Source organism: Chrysemys picta, chromosome 2 (assembly GCF_011386835.1).
Source record: "Chrysemys picta bellii isolate R12L10 chromosome 2, ASM1138683v2, whole genome shotgun sequence".
Taxonomy (NCBI): domain Eukaryota; kingdom Metazoa; phylum Chordata; order Testudines; family Emydidae; genus Chrysemys; species Chrysemys picta.
Window position 1 is genome coordinate 84,008,789 of NC_088792.1, and position 9,379 is coordinate 84,018,167.

Sequence of the window (9,379 nt, forward strand, 5' to 3'; positions counted from 1 at the left end):
TTCCCAGAGGGAACGAAAAAGATTAGATAACCAGTCATTGCAGAAAATGGAGGTGTTTTTAAACTAGAGGCTGTTAATGAAGAGAGGTGGATTTCCTTGTTAGTTGTGAAAGATAATTTGAGAGAATTTTTTTTCACTCCCAGGAGCTTTTGGAAAGTTATGTTAGTTTCAATTAACATTTTTTTAAGAAAAGTGTGAACCCAGGGACTGTACAGCTTATTAAAAACGAAACAGAAGTAATCCTAGCCATTAAAAATGTTTAACCTGCCCGGAGCACTTGAAAAGCTGTAGCCAGTATGCTGTTAAAAGCAAATGTAAATGCCTGAGCATATTTAGAGAGGTTTGTTTTTGGAAAACTTGCGTTACGAAAAGAAAGCTGCAAATATAACTGAAAACTGCAGGGTAAAATCCTGCTCATCTTACCCACACAGTCCCCTGGATTTCAAAGGGACAACTCATGTGAGGAAGGAGAGTAGAATCTGGCCCCCAGGCTCATTTGAGAAGCTTTCTGTGAATATTCCTGGGTTTTACACTCATCTCAGTCATGTCTGAAGGTCTGTATTTTATATGTCACTTACCCACCTTATTCCCTCTCAAGTTCATAGTGTGGTTTTCAAGACGGAATAAAGATCTGACTGCAGATGGCATTTACGAGCACGGTGAGTCTAAATCTACTACTGCCGAATAATCTCTCTCTCTTCCCCCCTTTCAGTTTGTGACCTAGGCTATGACATCATTCCCTAAGGCGCAATAACACATTCCCCTGAACATATTCTAGAACTGTGTTGTCCTCTCCAAGCTAGCAATGAACATCTGTTCAGCCATGGATGCTCCCACCATATCAAACCACTCGGCTCACGCAAACTAGTAGTATTGTTCAGCCAAAAGATGCTGGACATGAATTTGCCTGCTGAGCTGAGAGTAGAACTGTACTTTGCTCTCCTGTTGGATCTTCCAAGTGAGGATCTTAAATCACTTTACCATGAAACACCCCAGTGAGCTAAGTATTATTGTCTGTAGTTTATAGCTGGGGAGCCAGATCCTCAGCTGATGTAAATGGGCAGCTCTGTTAACTTCCACCTGCTGAGGTTCTCGCCTGGGGAATGAGAAGCAGAGAACTTCATTGATTTGCCTAAATTTCACACAGCAAGAGCATAGGTTGTACCTATGATTTAACAGCAGGATCATACCTATGCCCCACAGATGGGGAAGCATCAGAAGATTCAGGTGCTCACTCTGGAAATAACCTGTTCTTGCAAGACTTCTCGATGCCCTGATTAGAAATGCTGCATTAAAAGGGCACTATCATTTACTTATTATATCAAATCAGATATATAATATGTAAGAAAGAGATGGCCTGATTCTGTTGACATCAGGAATGATAACATAGATAAGCCAGCAAGTGAACACTTCAATCTCCCTGGTCATTCTATTACAGATTTAAAAGTCATTATATTTGAACAAAAAAATTCAGAAACAGACTTCAAAGAGAAACAACAGAACTAAAATTCATCTGCAAATTTAACACCATTAATCTGGGCTTGAATAGGGACTGGGAGTGGCTGGCTCATTACAGAAGCAGCTTTTCCTCTCCTGGAATTGACACCTCCTCATCTATTATTGGGAGTGGACTACATCCACCCTGATTGAATTGGCCCTGTCAACACTGGTTCTCGACTTGTGAAGTAACTCCCTGCTCTCCATGTGTCAGTATATAATGCCTGCATCTGTAACTTTCACTCTATGCATCCGAAGAAGTGAGGTTTTTACCCATGAAAGCTTATGCCCAAATAAATCTGTTAGTCTTTAAGGTGCCACCAGACTCCTTGTTGTTTTAGTCTGATCTCTGTCACTCTGATGTAAATCTGCAGTATCTCCACTGATGCAACACCAGTCCAAGTCAAGTCAGAAAATGGCTGAGTGATTCCAGTGCAGTTACTCTGTATTTACACAATTTAAACAAAAGGAGACAGGCCCAAAGGATTCTTTTTGGAATAAAAGTTCAAATAGAGCAAAAAGGTCACAAGAGTGATGTGTCTGCTATGCAATTTTAGCTTGTACCTGTTTACTATAGACTCTGTTGGCTAGGTTCTTTGTTGCTCTCACTTTCTTCTGGGCAGAGCAGAGAGAGGGAAGCCAGAACGTTGCCTGTTCTAGGTCCCTGATTATGGGTCTGGTTCTACCCTGACCCCATCCCTGTCTGAGGTAAACTGCACTGGCTGGCTATGGGACCATCTGTATTACCAACTTGCAAGGTACATCACCTATAGCCCTTCTTGCACCTCTGTGCTCCGGCACACAAGCTATGCTGGGTGGTGCAGAGTTGTGATGAGATGGCATATTGGCTTTACATCCATAGGGAGCTGCCTGCACTGGGGGAATCCCCATAGGTCAGAGTTGATTAAGAGCTTTCTGACTATCACAAACATCCTGAGTTGAAGGAGAAAACATTTCTTGTGGGTGAAGGAGAGATGTCAGAATCTCACTTCCAAGCAATGAGTTATGGAACTATGACAGTCCAAGACATTCACTGATCCAATACCCACTGACATCAATGGAAAGGCTTCTCTTGACACCATAGGTGCTGGATCAAGCCCTAGCTGAGAGTACCCCAAAGGTAACAAAAGGGCACCAGACTTATCTAATTTGTTGTATTAATGGCATTATACCTCCAAATCCTCTGTGGGCCAAATCCACTGCTGGAGTAAATGACCACAATTCTGTTGAAGTCAATGGAGCTGCAGCCATTTACACCAGAAGGAAATTGGCTCTATTTCCCCCCCCAGAGATAGACCAAGATTGGGCTTCTGTTTCCGTGGGGTTTCCTGATGGTGAAATGTTTAGACTTTGGGTGTAGGCACATTTCAACAGTTTAAATAGTAAAGATGCCACAATTTCATAGGTGGCCTTTGCTCTGCACTATCTGCACTCAAATGTATTTGGATTATTGGGCATTACTCTGATCGACAGCCATCGGAGGGTATGGAATTTCCAGTTTCTGGTGGTGGAAAATTTGCCCAGGTTATTGCAAAAATAATTTAAAATTCCACCTTCACTGTTTCTTATTTAATGATTTTGTCAGCACAAAACTAACCTGATGTTCCCCTGCAGGCCACCCAGAACTACTCAGCTAACCTGGATTATTATACTTGTTCTAGTTTTGTGTTGCCTCCATACGACAACCCGTTTAACCACACAGACATCATTTGTGAAAAAAGTCACGCCTGGCAGTTTGCTCAAACTTTCCTGCCAGCATTTTTCGGCATTGTATTCTCCATCGGCACAGTGGGTAATGCCTTAGTCATCCTCGTCTTCTGTAAATACAGATACCGGAAGAGCATCACTGACAGATACCTGCTGCACCTGGCCATTGCTGATCTGCTCCTCGTTCTCACTCTCCCTTTCTGGGCAATAGCAGCTTAACATGGCTGGATCTTTAAGAATGTCATGTGTAAAATTGTCAATAGCATGTACAAGATCAACTTCTACAGTTGTATGTTATTTCTAACATGCATTAGTTTTGACAGGTACATTACAATTGTCCAGGCCATGAAAGCTAAGAACTCTATGCCAAAAAGGCTTCTGCGCAGTAAACTAGTTTGCTTTGGTGTTTGGTTGATTGCAATAGTCTTATTCATCCCAGAAATAATATACAGTGAATCTAAGCAAGTTAATGATACAACTACATGCAAGATGGTACACCCTACCACAGTGACCCAAACCATCAAAGTTACTGTCCTAGCTTTGAAAATCACAATAGGATTCCTCCTTCCTCTCTTCGTCATGGTTACTTGTTATGCTTTTATAATTCATACCCTCCTTCAGGCCAAAAGATCCCAAAAGCACAAATCATTAAAGATCATCATCATTATTATCACAGCTTTCCTCCTCTCCCAATTTCCCTACAACAGCATTTTACTGGTCAAAACCATCAACACCTACACCATGGTTATATCTGACTGCAAAACCTCTGATAACATTGACCTCGGATTCCAGATAACTCAGAGCATCGCCTTCCTTCACAGCTGCCTTAACCCCTTCCTCTATGTGTTTGTTGGGGAAAGATTCTGTAAAGCCTTCTGTACAATTCACTGCACTGATAAGAGCTGAGAACAGAGCTCTTCCTTATATGATAGCCAAGATGGGAGCTCAAAATGGTCTGCTTTGCTGGGGCCATCAAAAACCAGGAGCTCTCTCACTTTGAGTATGCACCGAAATTCCTCACTCTCACCCAACTTCTGCCAAGCTCCTTCCAAAGTTAATGGGAGTCTGGCTGGAGCAAGGAATACTGGATGCAGTGCTCTGTAAGTGATTCTTACCCTATGAAAGAAAAAGAAAGATCCCTCTCAACAAAGTGAATTAGCCTCTTCATGAGGGGCTTGATCCAATGATCCTTCAAAGTATTGAGCACTCTCCACTTCTGCTGAAGTCAGCAGGAGTTGAGGGCGCTCAGTGCCTCCCCCTCGAGAGCCAAGCACCTTCAAAGATCAAGCCCTACACTTCTGGCTGAAAGGCAGTGACACCATTGAAAAGAGCCCGAGAAATAGTATAACGCTGACTGGAAGCAGAACTGCCGAAGGAGGGGATTTAAAAAAAAATCTTGTTACAACTGTAAATATCCAACCCAGCTGTGGCAATGAACAATCTGAACCAGCAAGTGATTTAAGGGAATGATCACATGTGATCATGGAGCTCAGTTACTATAGCAATGGAAATAGCTAAGACATGGTGGCTGCTTCACACTATGGCCCATTCCCATCCAGGCCGATTGATTGAAGCCAGGGAAGGAGTCAGGCCAGTACTGTTTTCAATGGGAGTTGCAGGTGCTCAGTACCTGTCAGGATCAGGTCTTAATTGGTTGATGTTTGTATAATGCTTCATAAATAAAAAATGCTACAGATTGTTATGGTCATGTCACTGGCAGCTTTTCAAAGTCCCTTTTCTGTAACAGGTGAAAGTAGGGTTGTCAACTTTCTACTCAGGCAAAACCGAACAACCTTGCTCTGTCCCCTGCCCCCTACCCCGCCCTTTCTCTGAGGCCCTTCCCCCCGCTCACTCCATGCCCCCTCCCTCTGTCGCTTGCTCTCTCCACCCTCACTCACTCATTTTCACCGGGCTGGCTCAGTGGCAGTTGTGGGGGCTCTGTCTCGGAGTACAGACTCTAGGGTGGGGCTGGGGGTGAGGAGTTTAGGGTGTAGGATGGGGAGACTCACCTACCTCAAGGCAGGGACAGAAATGAGCCATGAACATAGCATTGTTCCCCATCCTACCCCTAAACGCCTCACCCCCAGCCCCACCCTAGAGTCTGTACTCTAAGACAGAGCCCCCACAACCGCCACTGAGCCAGCCCGGTGAAAATGATGCCCACAACAGCGAAGTTACATTAAATAGTGCTTGTTCCAAGAGGCCGTGACCCATGAAAATAAAGAAAAAATCTCTGTGTTTCTCATCTGTGCTGACTATAAAATCCCTCCTGATCTCATTAGTGGTGGGTAGTAATCCACCATCCAATCCCTCACTATATTATCACTAGCTACGCTATTAATTTTTATTGAGACAACAATCTCATTCCATGTGTGTTTATGTGTGTGTGTACATATATATATATTAAACATTACCATTATCCTTAGGTCTAAAATCTTTTATGCTTGCCCTCAGCCCAAAAGTGAAGGTTTGAAGAAAATTTACTCAGCCTTTTTGTCATTAGACAAGGGTCAAAAAATAACACTTCTTTCATGCATTATTTGGATATTTTTTTCACCCAATTCAGATAATTTTGTTCTAAAAGTAGTAATTTTGGAACTGATCTGGCCACCTTTTGTCATCATGGGGGTGCTACTTATGTGAATATTTGTAACTTCCAAGTAAGGTTTACAAATGGAGTCTTTGCATATATATCACTATAGCTTTGACAAGATCAGGTGAAAAAATAGATTACAAAATATAAATAAATAAATATATAAATAACAGAATTTGAAGTCATGAAAAATATATGCTCTAGTAATTTTAATCATGTAGAGCACCAGAGACATGCAGAATTCTGTAGCTCCCGGGCGTTCTTTGCATTGAAATATGTTCAGTAGATAGTTTTTATGATTATATCTATACTGTGGTGCATTTAGTTGAATTTGTGACCCCATGCTTAGTTGAGGCTCACATCCGTAGATTCAGATTTCCTCTTTTTAAAAAACAAAGAAGGAAATTAAATGCTTAAAACTATATTAATGTCACAATGCAGATGGGAATTTTACAGTAGTAAAAGAAGGTAGATTGAAAGTCCCCATCCCTACAGAAATCATAAATTAGTCATACTATACTGAAATGCTAAGGCATAAATAGTAACACCAGAGAGTGTCATATAAAAATAGTACATGTAAATGAGGTGCTATTTTACAGTTCTGAGATGCATCATTGTAAATTCAGATAATTACACTGGAGCCGATGGAGTTATCTGGATTTATGCTGGCGTAACTGAGGAGCAAAAAACGGTGTCACAAAAGCATCCTGCGTTGGGTGTGTGTAACATGTTAGCCACAGCTTTGCTATCATGTGTGGGGAGTTATTGTTATTTCACGTAGCTTAATTTCAGATGTTCAGAGATATTTTAGATGTTGAAGATACTGACTCATTTTTCTATAGCAAACCCTGAGACTAAGAGGTGACAAGCAGCAGAATGGCTGTTAAGTCAATCAGAACCAACTACTTCATCATGATCAATTTGATCCTCTTTTGGATGCTTGTCTGCAATTCTGCGGTTTGAAAGAAAATACACAGTGAGAATCCTGTCAATCAAACAACTAGAAGTGTGATGTGACTCTTTCCAATTACTATCTGTCATTACCGGAGCCAAAATGTAACAATGTGTCCTCTCTCTGCTGCATTTTGTTTGTTCAAAAGCTTCTGAGCAAGTGGGAATCTCCCAAGTGAGCTGTATTTGACAAAATTATTTTCGGAGGGCCAGGTTCGAATCTCAATCACACTGGTGGTGATTCGTAGTAATCCCACTGAAACTGATGTGCACCAGGGATAATTGCGAGAAAAATGTGGCCATCCCAGGGGAGTCATTTAGCTCCTGATTGCCTTGTTTGCTCTTAGTATCGATTCCAAAATGTCACTGTAAATCCTTTTGGGATGTACAGGGGTAGCTTGGCTGGGCTGACTGCAGCAGCCTTGGGCACCCCAGCAATTGCTTTTAACAGTAAATATTTTAAAGAAAACAGTAAAAAGTCGTTACAAAAGGATGAGTTAAAAATTGAATTTACTGCTCGCCAAGAGAGGTGGTGTGTCACAGAGACTCATCTCCACTGCAGCAGCGAGGCGGAGGTTCCACCTGTGCTAATTCATCTTTGATAGAGTTGTTGAGGCCCTGCTTGAAGTGGTGTTTCTGGGCAGCCTCATTCCAGTGGGGATCTGCAGCCAGACATCAGCGTCCCACTGCATATTTGGCGACAGACCAGAGGGCTTAGAGAGCAGCTTCTGCAGTACGTTCTCAATTAGGGCTATCGAAGACACCCGCCATTGCCTGTACAAAGTAGTCCAAGTGTTCAAAGTGAGGGCTGGAGCCCTCCAGGAGTGGGGATGCCCACATCAGGGCCTTTGTGGTGAGCAAATTAGTACCAATCCTAGTGATCCGTGGGGTACAAATGTGGCTGTAAGATGAACTGGAGATGACATTGGTTAAGGAACCTATGAAACTTGGCATAATAGCTGTTGAACTTGTCGGGTAGAAGCCTCTTGGTCATTTAGAAAGTGGATGTGAGAATTGCAGGGACAGAAGACAATGCCTGGTATTGTACTGGGCCTGCAGGGCTGCATTCTGCTCACTGAATTCTGCAACCTGAGCCCCCAGTTCCCCAACAATGTCCAATAAGGTGGATTGGACTCCTGCAGTTGCCCTTCTGTAGGGGAGCTCCACGCTATGGGGCGAAGGCCCCTCCTATCGTCTACTGGCTGCTTAAACTGTTACACTCCGAGGTTTAGGCGTTGCAAGATAGTGGTCAGAACAGGAGTCTTGCCTAGTGGTCAGAGCAGAATCCGAGCGCAGATCAGGAGGTGTGGTCAGGGGACAAGCCAATGGTCAGAGACAGAAGTCGGGAGCCAGAACAGAACCAAAGGGCAGAGCAGGTGTCATAGTCAAGAGACTAGCCAGTGCTTTGAGCCAGGAATCAGGAGGTCTGAGGAAGGCAGGGACTAGGGCAGGACCAGGGACAGGCACTGGTTAGAACAAGAGCTGGTACAAGAAGCAGGTCTGGCACAGCTGCAGGCATGGAACGCATTGAGCAGACACTGTGCTACTGTTGCTATCAGACTTTAATAGAGATCTATTGGCTCTTCTGTCCAATCTGGGAGTACAGTCACTCAGTAAGGGTTCATTGGGCCCAGCCAAGCTCATTGGGTTACTAGGTGACTGTGCAAGGAGCCACCTGAGTTCCTGACAGTGTTGCCCCTCTAGTGTTTAATCCATCGTGAAGCTAAAAGCCTACTACCACTCCTCGCTAATGGAGTTCCTTCTTTAAAGTGGTGGATGTCTGTGCACTGGTGAAGGTGACACATTCAAGCCCTGTTGATGACCTGTGGTGGGGTTTGTTGCACTTAGCTGCTTTCTCTGCACTGCTGCTAGCCTCAACCCCATCATCCCCCTGATCGTAAAGTTCTATAGAATTTCATAGAAAATGAACTTTTCTATAGCTGTTTGTAACTGGCCTATAGAGAGTTTGAGAGCTGTGGTGCAGGAACATCAAGACAAGTGAAGCTGGTATCAGTATAGACTTACCTGTCTGCTGGTAAATGCTGTGTCTTCCATTAAATATCTAAATATCTTGCAGCCCTTGTCCACTTTGTTGTTGTGCTTAGTCTTGTCTAGGGGTCTCCTGTCACCCAACTGTAAGTTGATTGATTTCGATGGACTCATCTCTTGGTTCACAGTACCATCATTCAGAGAGGAATCTGACCTGTACAACACAGTTCATTATTTTACTCTCACTGTGAGTTTCCTCACTCTTACTCAGGGGAAACAGGTCTTGGAAGTAAGGCATTGGATATGGGACAAGGTTTGAGCTTGATTCCTGGAAGTGTCCAGATTTCCTGGTAAGTCACTTAAATTTCTCTATGCCTCAGTTTCCCATTTGTAAAAATAGAGATAGCAATGATTCATAGACTCATAGACTCATAGACTTTAAGGTCAGAAGGGACCATTATGATCATCTGGTCTGACCCCCTGCATGATGCAGGCCACAAAGCCGTCCCTACCCTTTCCCTTGACTCTGCTGTTGAAGTCCCCAAATCCTGTGGCTTAGAGACTTCAATTGGCAGAGAATCCTCCAGCTAGCGATCCCTGCCCCATGCTGCGGAGGAAGGCGAAAAACCTCCAGGGCCTCTG

At 43.4% G+C, this 9,379-nt stretch overlaps 1 pseudogene; it reads left to right on the forward strand.

The window, feature by feature from the left end:
- The first annotated feature begins 403 nt into the window (after nucleotides 1-403).
- On the forward strand, nucleotides 404-5,283 carry LOC101938307 (C-C chemokine receptor type 9-like; annotated as a pseudogene).
- Nucleotides 5,284-9,379: the final 4,096 nt, after the last annotated feature.